We start from the raw sequence: 19,088 nt of genomic DNA on the forward strand, positions 1-19,088 counted from the left end.
CCAAACATTTTTGTTAGGTTTACTTCTGCTCTGAAAAAATAGTAGAATGCACATGCAATTCAATCAAACAAGAGTCTGATGCTTAGTTTTCAATTTGAGCTAAAAAAAATCTTGTATTTTCTGCAGTGTCGTTGAAGTCACACATTTGCCAAAGTTCAGTTGAAAAGGTTTGCAAGCCTTAGGATACCTCTTATTGAACTTGATATCAGATATAAAGAAGAAAATCAGGTGAAGTTCTCTTTTCATTGAGGTTTCCTTGGAAACATTTCCTCAGTACTTCAGAACAGTACGTTTTAGAGAGTTCTACAAAGAATTACTGATTTCTGCATCTTCCTCTAGAATCTTAGGTTTTCATTGCAGCAGCAGTGAAATTGCTGGAGTAGACTAGAAGAAGAGGCTTAGTCCTGATTAGGGAAGTTGGAAAGAAGATAATTGTCAAATCCTGGAGGTTCACTGTTGGCCAGAGGTCCAGTGAAAATGAGAAAGGCGTTATTGCTCTGATTATCTGAATGTACTTTGTGACGTTTTTATTTTGGCCAAGTAATAAAAAACAACATTGGTTTCAGGGATGTAGGGGAAGGTTCTACAATGGGGCTAACGTTTCTGAGTTCTTGGTTTCTTAGCAGAGGCAGATGTAATGGGGTATTTCAAAGGCCTTTTTGTATGCTAGGTGATGTCTTAGATGTAGTCATCAAAAAAACCCAATTGCTCTTTGCATTTCTGCTTTCAGCAGGAAGAAGTGTTTTAATATGTGCCTTCTATGACACTGCTGGCTTTCCATTTTGCCCAAGGAGCTGGCAGTGGCAGCTAACACAGCTATTAGTTCAGCACTGCATAATGAGGTAATGCTTACGAATCACAAAGCTGCCAGTTCTCTCAATGTGCAGGTCGTGTGTCGTGCCAGGTGCAGAATTACTGATAGAGTTGCCTCATCCCAAAGTTTGTGTTAGGATTCATTCACAGGGAGTCACTAAGGAGTTTGTAGCCTATGTGATACTTAACCAGGTACCAAAAACGTGGGGTTTGTACAGCACCCTATATACTGTGATTGCAGTCTGAATAATGAATGTAACAATGGCACTGTAGTGTAGTGTTTATTGTGGGTGTGAATACTACTAAACATACTTTGTCTGCAACTAAAAATAACATTTTCCCTATCAAACCTGAAAATTCAAGAGTTAGCCTACAATATGAAAATAAAGGTTAGTCGGATACCTCTCTGGTTATTGTTGCTGCTGTTATAAACTTGCTCGTCCCGTTTTCTTCTTGCCCCTTCCGTAAGATTCCTCTTACAGACTTTTCTGATCCTCATGTTTCTGCCTATGAAGATTCACTGTCACAACATTTATACATCATACTGCAAGAAAAATTAAATCCATAGTCTTACAGGATTCTTTTTTATTCTGTGAGTGTTATTTGAAGACTAATCAGGAAGCACATGTGGCAAAACTGTTGTAATAGTGAGACTGGGACAGCGATGTTTATTTTCAATAGTACTCTCTCCTTCCCCATTACATTATTCTGATTTTGCAGAGATTTTTTTCTAAGGACACATAAGTAAATAATCTTATGACAAAAATTGAGGGTTTAGCTACTGTTGTGTGATGATACTTTCTGTAAATCTCCTTGTTTTGATCAGTGACTAACACAACTGTAGACCTGTAGCAAGGTTTTTATTAAATAATTCTGAGAACAAATAATGAACATAAGGTAGTTCATTCATCCTTGAACTGTGCTTCAGTAATGAGTTAAGAACTAAATCTGAAGGATTTGGTTGTGGAGCAATATAAAATTCATATGGAGTCACTTTTGGATTACAGAATTACACTTTGCAAGTTTTTTTAATGTCCTTAAGCGCATCTGAAAATGGCAAATTCAATTTAATAGACACCTGGTAAAACTAGATTATTGGAATGCATAAACTGAATTTGTGCACTTTTATGGGCAGAAGGAACTATTACAATTAAAACAGTATAAGGTTTGCATGTGCAATTAGCCATTGATTTCACATGCACATTTCTTTTCACAGTGTATTTGGGAATCAACAGATTAGATCCTTTTGTATGAGATAAATTGAGCATGCAGATATTATTTCTTTTACAATGCAATAGCAAACAAATAGCTCATTTACTTGCATAATGTTAATTGGTTATGTTAACCACATTCATGAATGCACATTTTATCTTTGCTGCATGTTCCTATAATTCTTTATAGTACTGTAAAAATGTATAGTACATAATCCTAGACAAAGGATCTTATCACCCTGCCTTACAATACAACAATAAATAATATTGGGCAAGGTTTTAAAAATAGCTTCATAATGCTTCAGCTTCAAGTCAGGCATCTAGTACAGAGACAGATTTTTTCAAAAATGCTCAGCATCCAGCAGTTCCCACTGAGAACAGTGAGAGCTTATGAGTAGTGAGCATTTTTTGAAACTCTAGGCTCTTGTTCTTATCAATTGAATTTAGACTGTATTTGCAAAGAAAATTCTATGCTGTCATCTGTGCAAAACCTCTTCTTCCTAGAGATACAGTATTCCAAGTATTACAGCTACAAAATAGCCTTATTCCTTTCTGTTTGAAGAAGTAACTAACTAGTATAATGGATGGAGCAGAAGGAGGTGAAATAAGTGTAGTATACCTAGCACAGAAAATGGAAGAGAATGAATTATTTCACCAGAAGTTGTCTCCTGTCCTGTTCTGCTATTGCAGATATATGGCAGTTCTGTTCTTAAATGGAGTTTTGATTGTGCAAATGTCCTTCATTGTAAATAATTTTCATTGCTTTTTTTAGAGAGATATATAATTTAGCTCAGTGCATGTACATCTTTTCAAAACCTTGGATCAATGCTGTAGGTTAGTAGGTATTTATCATGTAAATCTTGCATTAGAAACCAGGGTCAGAAAATCTTGAGGATAAAGACTTGTAACCATTAACAAAAAAAAGAAGAGTAATGACCATGGAATCCCAACAATTTCCTACATCAGTCAGTCATTGTGTTTCAGCTCTGAACAAGAACTGTCTTCTGCAATACAAGAAATGAGTCTATTTGCAGTCAGTGGCTGGCATCTTCACCGAGCTGGCAGCCATTAGGGTTGGAGGCATTTTTTTGGTTAATGAAAGATGAAGAATGCCTTCAGGAGACACAGTGAATCCAGCTTTCATGATCCAGCAATGTGAAATTTTGTTATCTGTACTTGAAATTCTAGCTTAAAATGACTCTTCCATTTTATTCTGAAAAATGAAGGGAATGCTAAATCACATCAGAATTTGACAAAAACTGAGCTGGAAAATTGGCATTTGTTGATTTTGTTTTCAACTAAGGCACCAAAACTCTGATTTTGTCCTGCTCCTTCCTCTGCTTTCTAAGACTGAGACATAGTAATGTGAGGAGCCTTTCTCACAGTTATTGCTCGTCCTGTATCTTAGCTAAGATGGCAGAAACATGTCGTTTCTGTCCTTGCTGGTTTTAGCCTGCCATCAAATTCATTAAAAAAGCACAGAAAAAGTGCTAAAGAAAAGGAAGAAATATCCTGATTTACTAGAGGTGACAGCAGTTCCGTTGTATGTGAAATAAGAAACAATTTATGAAACAAGAGTTGGAGTTAAAAGGGACATAATTCTGTCCTCACATTGTGTAGCTACCTTTTAAAAGTTGCAAAAACTTTCTTTTCAAAACCATGGTTGAGATCATTTTTCTTTACCCTCTTGCACTCTGCTTTCAAGTAATTGCTCATTTTTGTTAATGTTATTCAGTACAATCTATTTGCTATTGAAAGAAGAGTATTGAATTTGAATTAAATCAAGCTCCAAAGAAAGTACACTTTTCTTTCATGAAGGATTGCAACATAGTCCATTCAAAAATACAATTTCTTTTCAAGAAACTGAAAGATGAGTAATTTGTAAAGTTTAATTGCTCACAGTTTAGCCATGAACTAATTCAAAAGGAGGGCAAACAATGGGTATTTTATTTTAAATTAGCTCATATTTTAGTGTTTTACCTGTCAATGGTCAGTTATGTGCTATATAACCAGAAAAAATCAAATGGAGAAGCAAAATGAACAGTGTTGAAAATGCTAAAGGGTGTGGCAGGAGAAGTTTTGAGCGCTAGAGTAAAAACAGCAATGGCAAAAGCATTTTAACAATACTACTAAGAATATTTTGATAAGGTTCATGAATTCTGCATTTTTGTTCCCACATGTAAGAAAATCTTCAACTTTGATAATAAATGACAAAAGGAAGAACAATAATCAAATCAGATGGTAAACAGCCTGTAATTTGGAAAATTATCTATTCAGCCCACTTAACATATCCAAGCAATCAGTTCACATTCAGTACATTTGAGGAAATAAGAATTAATTTGGCAATTAACCAAAAAGTAACAAAAACCTTAAAGATTATTATTTACATGTGATATATTTGACAAGGGAAACTTACCTCTTTGTATTGGAAAAAGAAAGTGTTGTATTGTTTTCTAGTCTTTATCTAAATGTACCTGCAGTTCTAGCTAAACTTATTGTTATCTTGATTATAGCACTATTCTTGAACGAAGTAAATTTTTCTCTGGACAGAAAGAATCCCTAAAACACTGACTTCACACCCGCAAAACACAATTTGTGTTTTCCTTTTTACTTTAATAAATGAGGATGAAGAAGAAAATCAAACAGCTGAGTTTGAATACAGTATTGCAATTTCTCTAAGTTACATAGAAATTATTCTACCTGCCCCTCATCTTCAGATTGAGAAGCACTGAAGGTACTCCTTGATTATTATTATTAAAAGTTAGGTTGTTTAAGAGTTGTGCAATTAGGTCTAATATATTCATTGTATATCTTGCCAGGCTTGACACCAGCTATAGTGTAAACTTCAGTGGAGGAGGTTTGTTTATTAACAACCTACTCCAGAGCTGCTGTCATTTAGATTGAAAAATTCAGTAAACTAAAGAGATGAGAAGCTCTTTGTATCCTCTAGTGATTTTTCTCTATAGAAAGGAGCATTTTGTGTCTCATGAAGCAAATATTCTGACATGGTTCTGATCCTAAGTACTCTGTTTTATAGGAAGCTCAAGGTAACGGAGCTCGCTTCTTCTTTTCTCCCTCTCTGTTGAAGATGTCCTTCACAGAAATGCAAGGACTTTTAAAGTGATTTCCAGGCTTTCAATCCTCCTCTATCAGCTGCTTAGTGCCTCAAGCTAATCTAACTATGATATATGGTAAATATTTTCCCTTGCAGGAAAAGTGCTCAAAGCTATTTCTATGCATTGATTGAGCACATTAGGCTAATATTTATCCATTTGAAACCTGGAGGTTTAGCAGTACATCATTTAATAGCTATGCACCGATTATAAGAAGTAATTATACATAAGAATATCAAAGAATATTAAGTCCCTTGTGGAGGAACCATCATAAATGGTTTAATGGTGATTAAATCTGGGGAAGCAGGAGTAGTTTGGAACACTGCTTATTAATTTTAGAAGGTGCATGGCGCTCTGAGCATTCCAAATAAATAGGAGTACTAACGTTTATGCATTTAATGACATTTTGAGCTGCAGGAATGTGGCCTTCAGGTTTCTTGCTGCAACTGGGGGCATTTGTTTGTTGCAGAGGCTGCTGTTTGTGCATTAAATTCGCATTGTTCCATAACTGTATCAGTATGGTGTAAGTTCTTACACAGCAATACAGTTTATCCCTTTCTTGTTCTTTAGTCAGTGTGATCTTCCCTGAGTTTTTGAGACCTTTTCTTCCACTCCTTCTCCTCACTGTCTTCCTTTGAAATAATACCATTAGCTTTTGTCTTCACTGTTGCTGCGCACTTTCTTTCTATCTTGTGTGAAAGAGATTTTTCTCCTTCTTGTTCAAGCCAAGGACCTTGTACAGGAGAGCCATGCCTTTCCAATTTCCTCTCACCAAAAAAAAAAAAAAAAATGGAAAGAAAGGAGAAATGCAGACTTCTCAGGAATGGTCAGCTAAGACAGTGCTACATGCCTGAATAGACTTTATCAAATGGGTGTACATTTATTACACATTCTATCTTTGAAACTTTTTTAAGATCAAAGGGTCAAATTCTGTTGTTCTCTATGGAATGAAAATTTGTTCTCCATATTGTCAGTTTGGCTCAAATGGGGATGTCAGGCAATGCCCCCAAGTTTGGTGGTGTATATTAAAAAAAAAATTTTCATTTGCAAATTAACTTTAGTTACTGCCATGGCAGTATATTGTGAAAGCACATAACTAAAACATACAGTATTTGTTTGCTGAAATATTGTTCAGTTTTTGTGGTAGCATGGAGTTACTGTGATTTCACTAGAGCCACTATTAAAACTATAAAAGCTGTTGGGAAAATGAAGGCATAGATTAATCCCATTGACTTCTGAGGTCTACTTGCACACTGGCCTTAAAATCTGACCTGTTTTCTTTGTATGTGCTATTTGGCCAAATGACCCCTTGTCTAATTCTATAGAGTTACATCAGAGATAAAATTGGCATATGTACAATAAATGTACGCCCTTTTAATTCCCTTATGGAATGGAGGACATATTTATTATGTATGGTGATGTCAGACATTAACTTAATTTTTTTGCAATTTTATCTTGTTAGCCTTGAACATAGACGGAATGCTAACTTGCAATTAGTCTTTGGATAGTGTATGATAGAGTGATCTGTACTCCCACAATTGATTTTAATACCCTTTACAGTCTAGACACTCTTCATGTTATTGTTTAAAGTGTAGCTCAGCTTTCAAAAGCAACTCTGAAAATGCTGTAGTATGATTCTGTGCTTATTCACTGCCAGTAACTCAAAAATACAGTTTATGCATTTAAAATATGAGTTTGGTTGCTGCTGGGTTTTTTGTACTGAAAGTCTCTTTTATGTTGAAGTATGAGTTCTTGCCTGCTGTCTACCACCTAGTCCTCCCCTCAAGTTGATAAAGAATGTACCATCTTCTATCGCCATCACCCACAGTCTTAGAGGCAGGGATGCAAAGTCCACTGAGATGAGGTATGATATGCTGCCGCTGGCATAGTTCATGTTAGACAAAGATTAGAGACTCCCCTTTGCTCTGGTCCCTCAGACCAGCTAAAAGGGCTGCGGTGTTGGAAAGGGTTGCCATTTCTGCCAAGAGGGGATTCTGTAGTGACGGTGTGGATGGAAGACCGATAAAGTTACATTCTGAGTCCTCCTCTGCAACCCTGGTATAAGGATGCACGGGAGCTGGGAAGGGAACATAGGGAAGAAAATGCTGTCAAGAGTACGGGAAGCTCTAGGATCCCATAACTTGAAGTGTAAATCTAAACTCATTGTTTACATAAATTAACCTCAGGATTTTTCATTAATGCTACAAATTATTGTCTAAATTCAGTTGTGCATTCCAGCTCATAGAGTAGCCAAGAATTAAGATATTTCAAAAGATTATATCAAACTTGCACTCAGTTTTGTCTGACCTTCTCTCTTGGATGCCTCCACGTTCTCACTTTCCTGTCGTAAAACAGGGAATGTCGTAAGAGCTACATTTCCTTGGACAAGGAGGATAAGAAATAACCTTGGCTCAGTACATGAGACTTCTCATCTGTATCTTCTTCTTGATTTTCTACAAATAAATTTGTAGAAGACAAGGGCAATGAATGTGCAGATGTCTGGTTTATCTTGTGGATTAAAACATGCAACTGAATATATTGGCTGCCTATAAGAGAAACTGGAAGTATATCCTATGATATACTTGCAGTATTTTCCCCTGAAATAATTAATGGTAAGCTTAGAAATCATCTATAAAGCCTGAAAACTTTATGAACACATCACAAAACACAAGGTCATTATAGTGGTGTGTACATGAAGTTCACCTGCTGTGGAACGCCAGGCTCTCCAAGAGCCACCATTTGCTGATGCTTCAGAAGAGAATTAAGAAAAAACTAGACTGATCATGGTTTAGCTATTTGCATTTCAGAAAAGATACAGTGTTTGACTTTCCTGACCTCCAATATTCTTTGGACAAGATGTCTGACCTCTCTTGGTCTAGTTTGTCCCTGTCTGCCTCTAATATTCTGGGGTGCTGAGTCCCAAGTTGCCTGTATTGTGAGAAAAATGGGGAGAAACAGTCCTAAGTACTGATTCTCAGAGATTCATACACAGTTAAAGACTGATTTCTCACAGTCATGGGCTATTTTAATTACAGCTATGTTAGGAATTTACAAAACAAGGCAACCAATGTCCTAAACTATCTCCTAAATAAAACCTGCCTAAATAGCTTTTATAAGTAAATAAAATACAAATAAATAAAAATAAAAAAAATTGTGGGCAGAATCATTAGATGAAAATTTTATGTAGAAAAGTCTTTTTCAGAGGATCAAGTATATGTTTGTGATATAGATGCATATTTATAATCAAAACTGTTCAGTGTTTAAATTATAAATATCACATGAAATCCTATAATACCACAAAATCCTGAGCACAAGAATCTAATGCCTTGCTGGATATGAAAACAAGTACAATCATTTATGTTGTCCGAGCGGTAGTATCTGTTTCTCTCGTAGAAATACTGGAAATATACTCCTGCATATTTGTGATTGGGAGAAGAGTGGAGGATGTGTCATTTTTCCTGGAAATATAATCCATGTTTTTGTGTTTAGCTCAAGTCATTCTGATAGGTTTTGATTAGAATTAATAGAGAAGTTTAAATAGAGGCCCACTTTTCTTCAGCGCTCTAGCACAGGACTTCCACTGAACTGTAAACTGAAAATATCTTCCTTTTTCTACCTGCAATAACGACAACTTCAGATCTACCTTTTTCAGACAATAACTTATGTACCTCTCTGCTACACCTCAGCATTCCTCAGCAACATATCTTCTGTCTTACCTGCCTGGTAATAGCAACTCTAAAGTGTCAAGTTTTCTAAACCACTGTGCATTACAATAAGCTGAGCTGTGTATTTCTGATGTACAGCAGAATACCTGCATCATTTATAGATGTGTAGGTCTGTAGCTTTTATCAGTAGAGCCAGCCACAAAGCTTGGATGCAGATAGGAAATTTCATAGTAATTTGCTTATTTAGCACTAGAGAACTGGTTCAGGTTATTTCTGATTTTCTGTCATATCTTTAAAAGTACATAATTTATTGCAATCTGCTGGTAAGATGGGATGTGCTTTTTTCATTGCCTTGGCTAATGGTCATGCTTAATGACTTAATTTTACCTTTTTTACACATCTTCATGTTTAGCATTACTTAACAAATCTTATTTTGAAGGATTTCTTCAGAGTTTCCCAATGTCTGTGAAATATACTGACCACACACAAAGGAAAAATCTTTTTCTCATCTTTGTTTTACCACACCATAAATTCACTGCTTTTTCTGCACTGGTCACTGAAGAAATAGAACTATAATTATTCTGAGGGACTTTCAGCAATGATTGTTCACTTCAGTCTGCAAATCCTAAGCCAGAGTTATAGGAAAAGTCAATACTTTTGCTCAACCTTGCAGTTTGAAGATTCATAAAGTACCAATACTTTTCACGAGGACTAAAATGCAAATGTATCTGAAACCAAAGTTTTAATTACACTTGTCATCTCACAGCAAGAAAGCTGTCACCAGACAGAGGCTTGAAAATGATATCATCTGATGCTGACAGGTAGTGATACTATTGTAAGAGACTGTAAACAAATCTCCAACCTGTATAATACTGATTTAGCAATCAAGAAGAAAACTTTAATCTTTAATATTTAAACAATATGGTAAATATTTAAAGAGTAGAATATTTTGTTTTTCTGTGATTCATCAACCAGTATTAAATCACAATGGACGCTTCTTAAAGTAGCTCATCTCTTGCAGCTGTGCAGCTGGTGTCACAAATATTACATTTCAGGCAGATGGATGCCATCAGAGGGTGACTCAGAAATCCCTGCAGTAATTACCTTTATTTGCAAATACCTTTCTCAGTTTATTCATGTTATAAATGATGGCTTAGATTTTGCAGCTTTTATTTTATAGAAATTGGGGTCTGTTTTTTTTTTTTTAATGAGCGAAGCCAATGCTTACAGCTGTTAGTTACAGAAAATACAGAAACACATAAACATTTGTCATCCTAAAGTTTAATCACCTCCCTGCAGTATTATGGATTTGTTAGTCGTAACTCTACAGCCAGTGATTCAGTGAAAACTAGAGCTAAACAGGGGGTTTAGTCCATTGATCTATATGAAAATACATGTCCATTCATATCATTTTGGCTTTTCTCCCAGGCTTAACTGAAGCTGCAGTGTCTCCTATGCACCCTTTACATAGCACGCTGTCCTGCCTGTAATCTGACAGTACTGTACAGCTGCAACAAGTGGGATAACTAGGGAAAATGCCCTGCTTTGTGAGAGACTGTTTCTGTATCCATCACAATTTTAGGAAAAATACAGTTTTCCTTTTCATCTGACCCCCAGATTGTCTTCTCTCCTTCCCTGGTGAGGCAGAAGCAGAGAAGACAACCACTATTCTTGAAAAGTAGGCACCAGAAGCAGAGTAAATTACTGATTCTAAGCAGAAAATACTTTGTAGAGGAAGGAGGAATTCATCTTGGAATGCCTGCAAAACTAGGTTTCAGGCAAACAGGCCTAGGTTTTTGTTTCCTCATTCCTAATAGCGGTGGAACCATGTTGGTTTTGTCACTTTTTTCCTCACACATACCTTGTGACCTAATCTAAAACATCTAAAATGGGCAGTATTTGGGGATATCAAGGTCCTTTCATGCATTCCCACTTAAGTATTCTTATTTTTTTAAGTATCCTCCAATTAGGCTAGTTTTTCTGCCTACCCTTGGTAATGACTACTATAGTAGGTTTTTTCCCCTGCAGTATAATAGCAATTTTGCTCTGGGTTTTGGGGGCCTTGGAGTCTGCTTATGCCCAAAGTGGGAATCTTCGTTCGGTACTGCATTCAGAGCAATTGCTAAGAAAAATCAGCCTCCTAGTGGAGGTTAGCAAATATGAGATAAAAAACCTAAAATTGCCTTTGTGCAAAAGTTTACCTTAATGAAGCTAATTGGTTTTGAAAACAGAACAAATTAGCCAGGCCGTTGTTTCAGAGGCTGTGTTACTATAAGTTTAGGGAACAGTGAATGATTCTCATTGCCAGAGTGCTCTGATTTCTAATGAAGAGTTTTATGTTGTATGATTGCTTCTAACTCACTTGTTAACCATCTGAATGCAGATACTATATATGTGATGGATGGCCCCTCTGCTCAGAAAAAGAGTACGTTTTTCACTATTAATTGTAAAAGACTGACATGTGTTTTGGGGCTATGAAGTCTGTTATATTCTGTACAGTTGCAGCTTAGACTGCTAAGAAAAGTGGTTCTGTGACCAAAAATACAGCTTTACATAATGATTGAATGTTTGTCAGGTTTTCATTAAGTTCAGTCAGCAGCTTAGTTAAATTAAATGCCAAAGGGGAAAAAAGGGTAGCAGAATTTTAGTGTCTTATCTTCTCATAGGTTTCAAATGATGGTGGTTTGTGGAACACCATGGTTGTAAATTATTGCAAAGTGTGAAATATTTTTGCTGTACTACAAAATGTGGAGGGGAATCCCTGGGGTAATACATTGCAAAGAAAAGAAATCAAATTATTTCCATACAACTGAGTTGTAGCTTTAACTTCATATTATAGTAGTCTTCCAAATCTTTTGAAAGTCCAAAGACAGTTAGTTGATCTTTGCTTTTCTCTTGCTCTGTTTTTGCCCATCACATGCTTCCTAGGTCCTCACATCTTGGATGAGTCATTTTGTTCAGCTATCTCTTTCTCTGTTAGAATCACATATTGGCTTGAGTGTATTGCATTAAGTTTTTCATGTTTATGTAACAGGTTCATAAACTCACCACTTTTCTAGCAGATCTTGTGTTGAACTAATTTATTTGTATTTTTCAATAAAAACTGGAAAAGTTTTATATATCAAAGTTCTGATCATTCTATTCTGATCAGCAGAAGTTTTACCATTAACTTCTGTAGGAAGGGAGTTGGAGCAAAATTAGTAAAAAAAAATATGCTTTCTATAAGCAGAAAGAACTATTTCCCACTTTTTATTCTTTCTCAGTAGGTAGTGGTGGCTGGTGGAGCATAAAACATATTTGTTGTGTTTTCAACATAGGAAATTTGCTGAATAACTGAAATTTGTTTTCCATTGTTCTGTAGATGTATTTCTAGTACCTGGTTGACCCGTGGTTGACTTGTAGTGCAGATATTAGCCTAAATGTATCTTTGCTTGAGTTGATTCTTGAAAATGAGCTGCAGGTCCTTCAGCTTTAGGCTTGATCCTGTTTGCAGTGCATTGCTAAATTTTTAAGATTCATACAGGCAGCCCACAAACCCCTGAATTAAACAGTCAAAATCTTCAAATAGTAAAAACACTAGTGAGAATGTCCATAGCTGATGCCATCCTCTACTACAATGTAAATTCACATCCTAGTGTTCTGCCTATTAACTGTGTCATTATGTCTGCAGGTAGTATCTTGACTCTTGTTTCATTGCTAGTCAGCACCCAAATGTGTATGCATGATAGATAATTGACAGAAAGGAATAAAATAAGATATAAGAATTTCTTTTCGTAGTGCACAAAGGAAAAAGAAAAAAGTATCCAAATATATTCCAAGTCTGTGGATGAAAAGGAGGCTGAATCACAAGGGAGTAAAAAAATATGTGCCATACAAAGCCATGTCAGTGTGAACAGACTCAAGCTGTTCATATTCCAAACCTATATTTATCATTTTACTTGTTAAACCATTAACAGGCTGTTACGATGTTTTCAGTAAGTGACGTGTGACAGAGTAGGAATATAAATTTTGTAATGTACATGGCCAGAATGTGGCATAATACCTGCATCAGAATGTTGTGACAGTAGGTAGATGGATTGTTAAAAATGGTGGTGTGCCTATTTAGAACATCGTAAGCCTAATTTTCAGCAAGTGTGGTATTTTTCTACAAGAAAATACAGCAAATCCCAAAAAGAAATTGTATGTATTTAGTGATCTGAATTATGAAAAAAAGCATTAATTGTGAATCACTAAAGTCTGAGTGTTGTTCAGATTTGAAGCCCAACATTCATATCATTTAACACAGCTGCAAATTGATTGCATGTCTGGCAAATTGCAAAGCCTAAGTATTAGGAAACTGATATTTAAGTTAGTTTTAATTTTTTATGTTTTCAGATTATCCACTAATTGTATTTGTAGTTGGGGAAGCTAAAGACATCTAATAAATCATACCAAAAGACTTATGTTTCTCTGCTTTGATATCTGAATTAGTGAATATGCATTTTTAAATTGATTTCCGTATGCTAAATTCTGAAGTGTGCATTGACTCTCCAGGTTTACTGGGAACTATGAGCTGTTTAAGCATTCCTGGTGTTTAGTCCATTTCCCTCCCATGCAGCTTATTTCCATATGAGTTACAGTCATAGCAGATGTTTCTCTGGACTTCTAGAGAATGAAAGAAATTTTTTTCTTAATACGCAAAACCTCTTAATGACTTGTGGTCGGTTCCTTCTATCTAGTGGGTTTTCATTATTTCTGGTAGGTCCTACTTTTCAGTAGTATTTATGGAATTCTTTGGTGAATAATCAAGCACAAATTAATTTTGGCATTAATCATTTCCCCAAACAGAGCAGTAGTTACGTATAGATAACTACACATTTCCTAACCAACAGAGGAAAGAAGGAAAACCAGCTTCCTGGTGTTTTCCTTAGCAAATGAGAGCTTGTTCCTGCCGGTTTGTCACACAACTTTTTGTATGGAGAAGTTACTGTGTTGTATGTACAGTGAGTGTTCACAGCATAGAACCTCACTGTGTGTACTAATCCTTCTGGTTTTGCAGGAAATGACCTGAGTTGGATACAGCTCTTTACTCCTACTGCCTTCTCAGCACAGAGGTCATTGCTTTGCTTTTTCCATTGCTTTTTTAGCTGTGTAAATTGTGCACTGATTTTGCAGTACATTTACCCTGACTCTGTGCACATAAACCCGTGTGGCACAGGAACTGAACTGTTGTGAACTCCACTAAAATCAGTAGAAATATTCTGACTGAATTCCGTAGCATTTAGATGATGCTTATAATATTAATTACACATTTTAAGGAAAGAAAAAAGGGGGGGGGGGCAAGCCTTATAAGCAAAATGTTACATTTTTCCTATGTAGTCTTCTTGATTTAATTCCAGGTTTATTCTTCAGTTTGCAAGAGCATCAAGATTCCCCCCCGCCCCCCCAGCTTTTGTTATTTCTCCCTCTTCCAAAGGGAGAAATGCTGAGTTTTCCTGTCTATGGATAAAACACGGTGATGAAAAAAATTTTTTGCTGGTTGTTTTTTTCCAGCTGGAGAGGAAGTGTTGTCCTTTACATATGCCTTCTAATACTTGTCCCTGCTAGTTCTGCAAATCATAGTAATCCAGTTTATTGTAAACCTGAATGCGTATATAAAGCTATGACTTCTCTTTGTTTCCCCGAGACGGAGTTGTCTCAGAAGGACAATGCAACTCACCTTTGCACTCAAGTCTGATGATATCTGAGATTTTAAATTTGTGTTTGCCATTGTAATACTCACTGGTGCATTCTGCAGCATGTTCACAATATTAATCACATTATCTTATCTGTGATTAGAGAGAGGCATCCCTTGCTGTGTCAGGTATCAGAACAGCCAGTTGTTGACTGACTGCTACAGCCATGCAATTTATCCAGCACTTTGAGAAACTGGAGTAGTTTCATGGTAGGTTCGTAGAGATCTACCTGTTTATTAAAGCACATTGGCATTTCCTGTAATTTGAAAATGGAAGAGTAAAGGAAATCTATATTCTGTTGTTTCCTGGGCCACTCTAAGCTATCACAAGTTTTAGTCATTAGAATGAAAGAGAAAATAGAGGCCTGCGTTCCACCTCCCTTGGACAGCAGTGCAGTTGGTCCCTTGCTTAGCAAGATGGAGTCAACAAATGGCAAATGATTTGTGTTATCTTCCCAGGCACGTGAACATAAGAGTATTTGTATGTCCCTGTGATCTCACTCCTTCCTCTTCTAAACCCCAAGAGAGAGCCTGTGTCTTGCAGGGCAAAAGGGAAAAGAATGAAGAGGGGACAAAATGAGGCAGAGGAGATTTGGGAAAGAGTGTGATGCATAAAGCCATAGACAGCATGGGTGAAAAGTGTACCAATTAAAATAATTCATCCTACACCTTAATTCTGTTCCTCTTGGAAGTTACCAACTGTTTTACCATGAAATTCAGTAATGACATCCTACTTATACATATAACTATTCTTTGGTGATACAGTTAATGTGACTATGACATTTTCTTACATAGGACCACCTACACAGAACTTCATTCTACAACCACTGTGAATTTAAGCCTGTCTTTAACAGCATAAAGACCAAACCAAAGCTACTATATAAATCTTTCAATTTGCATTCATCATGTGTAAAAGCAGCTTGGCTTTGGGGGTTTTTTTCATTTTGTTTTGGGACTGTGTATGTGCAGATTTAATTTGAGGACATAATGAATGTCGATTGTTATATTGAGACATAAATAAATCCCGATAATAATACTCCCTTAGATTTACTCATAGATTACTCAACATATTTTATGAATACCTATGAATTAACTAATGAGAAGATTTGGTCTGAATTGTGTAGCTTTTCAGTAATAGTTACGTAATGTTTGTCTCTCTTACCCCTGTTTCTGCTGACTTTATTACAGTCACTCCCATTGGTCTAAGAATGTCTTCTACGGTCTCTCTCAGCAACTAGTAATATCATCATTATCAAGAAAACATGGTTTATATTCCAGGGTTCTGACAAATAATGTTGTCAATGATAATGCCCAGCAGTTGGTATTTAATTTGTTTTCTTGAACCTATGTTCTTTTTATGCATCTGCTGCATTAGACAAAAGGGAAAGCGCGAAGGAGGTCTGGGATCAAATTCATGCTGAGTTTGCTTACTTACTACGGAGAGATTTTAAACAGCTTGGTATCATATGACTGTATGCTCATTATCAGCAGACAAATTAACCATGTTTAAATCAGGTCTTCTGTGGAACAAATAGAATAGGAAATACATAGGAATTCACTAGAAATGGCAGGTGAAATCTGGACAGGCAGCATGTGGAAGCCAGTCAAGCAATTTAGCTCTGAGATTTCTCTTTAATAGGCTTCCATCCTACAAAAAGGCCTATGACAAACCTATTCCAGAACACTTCCAGGTCACTACTGCATGTCTCAATATAACAGAATTCTTAGTAGCCCTCACATTTTTATGATATTACAAATTTATTTTTTCATGCACTGTTTTCCAAGTTCCACCTCTTCTTCTCTTCCCCATCCCCATAAGGGGAGGAAGTCATCATCCTAGGATCTAGGTGGGGAGGGGAAAAGTTTAGGGGGAAATATTAGTGTGTCAGAGAAAAGGAAAAGGAAAGATAGATTAATGGAAATTAGAGAGGAGAAAAACAAAGCAGAAAAAGATAAGTATTTCATCGAGTAATTCAACTGTCAGATACATAGTTGATACTTGTTAATTGGTAGTGCTGACATACGCTATTCCTTTGCCTGGATCCACCCCCTCATTGTGTCCTTGACTTCTTCACTCCTTTGTGCTCAGTTGTGCGCTTGTTTTCAAATACAGTTTCATTTTGATATGCCATTTCATGAAGCATCTGAAAAGCCTGTAGATATCATTGAATCCTCACTGGAATAATGTTCAAAACACACACTGTAGATAAATGTTTGGAATTTATTATTAGTGATACACATTTCATTCATTCTGATGCTCTTACTCTGAAATTATGCTATTTTATTTCTTGACTTTTACCTTATATGTGTCTTCCACCTACCTATTGCTGAAGATATGGCAAAAACAGAGGAGATGGCCAACAGCAACAGAGCAGTTGTCATCCTGAACTCTCAAGTAGATCTGGAACCCAGGAGGGGGCTCCTCATTAGAAGGACCCTCTGTCTCCATTCACTGACTAGAGAAGGAGCCTCAGAAAACTGCCTTCTGTACCTAAACTTATCTTTATAAACACTTTTCTTATTTGTATTTAACAGTAAGGCCCAAGTCAACTAATCCACTAAGGTTATGTAATGCTACCTGATGCCTGTGGCATCAATATACATTCAGTAAACTTCAAAAGCTGCTTAGCTGGTTGCAAACAAAGATCTAGATGTTTATTCAGACCTCTTGAGTTTATTAAATGGCATTGGAAATCTCTCTACAAGAGGCTTTTGAGAGAAAGCCATTAATTCTCCAGCTTGTAGGAGCAAAGCAGCATGAAAGTAGCCTTTCTCACATGAAAAATGTTTCAGAACATTTTCAAACCTCACTGAGGCTTCAGTTCCAAAAATGGAAAGGGGCTGGATCATAAAATTTTGTAAAAGCCTTTAGTAAAAGCAGAGGACACAAGAGAAGGTTCTTACAGGCTTTTCCCCCCCAGTCTTAGTATCTTCTGCATCCAAAGATTTTTCCTTAGTGAGCTGATATATATATAAGAGCTAAGAGTAAGGCGGGGGGGGAAACAACATCTTTATCTTAATTTTTGGACTTTTTGCATGCAATTTGACAAACCAGACTATTTTCAAGAAGTGGTATTGCTTTCCAGTGCATTCTGTCTTAATTAAAAAAAAAGAAAATAATTTTTCTTCCTCCACCTTTGACATTGTTTTTTTCACAGTCTTCATTTGTAAAATATTCTCCCACAGCAACATAGTGGATACCTACAAAGGACAGTCCTGGCTTTGTAAAGCCAGGTGCCTTTACCTTCCCATATAATCAAGGATAGCAAGTCCTCCAGCAAATGACACAGAGCACCAAGATTAGGCTTGTGCTTTGAACTGGCCTCTGGAGAAATGAAGCTCTCACCAACAACCACAGAGAAAGACTAAAAAGACTAATTTTCCATATGTAAAGTTATGAACATATTAAATTCTAAGCATATTTGTTAACACCCTCTTTCACATTCAATTAAATAGTAAGAAGAGCAGACTGTAAGCTTGTGATGGTGAGAGCTCCAGGTCTTGCTTGATAGACAGGATCAGTTGGAGAAATCACCATGTTTCCATCCACGCAACTGCAAGGGATACTTTAGGTTATAGACGTGATTTAATGGGTCCCTCTTACCAGAGTCCTCACTCTTTCTAAATTGGTACCTTATCATCTGAGTCAGCAAACAACTATTTTTATTGCATAGTGACAAACAGGAATATCTTGATTGCAGTAACAACTCTACCTGGAACTGAACTTCATTTCTACTTGTCATCTCTCCTAAAATCTCCACTTAGTCTAGAGAAGATTTTCCTTTGGAACTGGATTGATTTCTGTTAGGCTATCTGCCAGATAGTAATGCTTGAGATTTGGCATCTTCGTTCCTCAGCTGTTCCCTGAAGTACAGTGCTTATAATTTAGTAACTCTAAATTTCCTGTTAGCATTTTTATAAAGGGGAACATAAATGTTCTGGTGGTGTTTTGGAGGATGTTCCCAAGGTTTTTAGATATATATTGCCAAGCAGACTGGCGATGGTCAGTGTAGCCTTTTTTCTGATCAGCATCTGAGACAGAAGAAATTATATGCCCTTTATTGTCTGTTGAACAATTACAGGTGCTTTCAAATGGGAAATAATCTTTCTTTTAGTCCATATTCCTCTTGATGACTGCAGTTGCTTTGGAGAGGGATTGTCTCATGCAATAGCACAAGCTTAATTGTATGGCATTTAACTCAGTGAGACATCTCTCTAGATCAGTCCTTCCACTTTACCAAATACATGTACAAAATAAATGAAATTATCCCCCTTCTGTGATAAGTCAGGAGCAAAAGTATATCCTCTATTCACCAAGGCTGTAAAAAGTGATGCAGAAAAATTACTTGCAATAAAAACATTTGACAATGTACTTTTCCTTGGTATTTCAAGATAAGGATATTTTTCTTCAGCTGCTACTGTTTGGATCTTTTTACAGAAACGTATTGTCAGTCTTTCTGTCTACTTGCCTGGACTCTGTTGATATTCACAGAATCGTAGAATCATTTAGGTTGGAAAAGACCTTTAAGATCATCGAGTCCAACAGCAAACCTAGCACTGCCAAGTCCACCAC

The 19,088-nt window shown here is 36.4% G+C and overlaps 1 protein-coding gene across 1 annotated transcript in view; it reads left to right on the forward strand.

Moving 5' to 3' along the window:
* The window catches only part of PARK2 (parkin RBR E3 ubiquitin protein ligase), a 626,120-nt gene that overhangs the window by 401,540 nt on the left and 205,492 nt on the right, over window positions 1-19,088 (forward strand). The window lies entirely within an intron of this gene.

The sequence above is a fragment of the Haliaeetus leucocephalus genome, unplaced genomic scaffold (genome assembly GCF_000737465.1).
Source record: "Haliaeetus leucocephalus isolate CR32 unplaced genomic scaffold, Haliaeetus_leucocephalus-4.0 Scaffold992, whole genome shotgun sequence".
Taxonomy (NCBI): Eukaryota; Metazoa; Chordata; class Aves; order Accipitriformes; family Accipitridae; genus Haliaeetus; species Haliaeetus leucocephalus.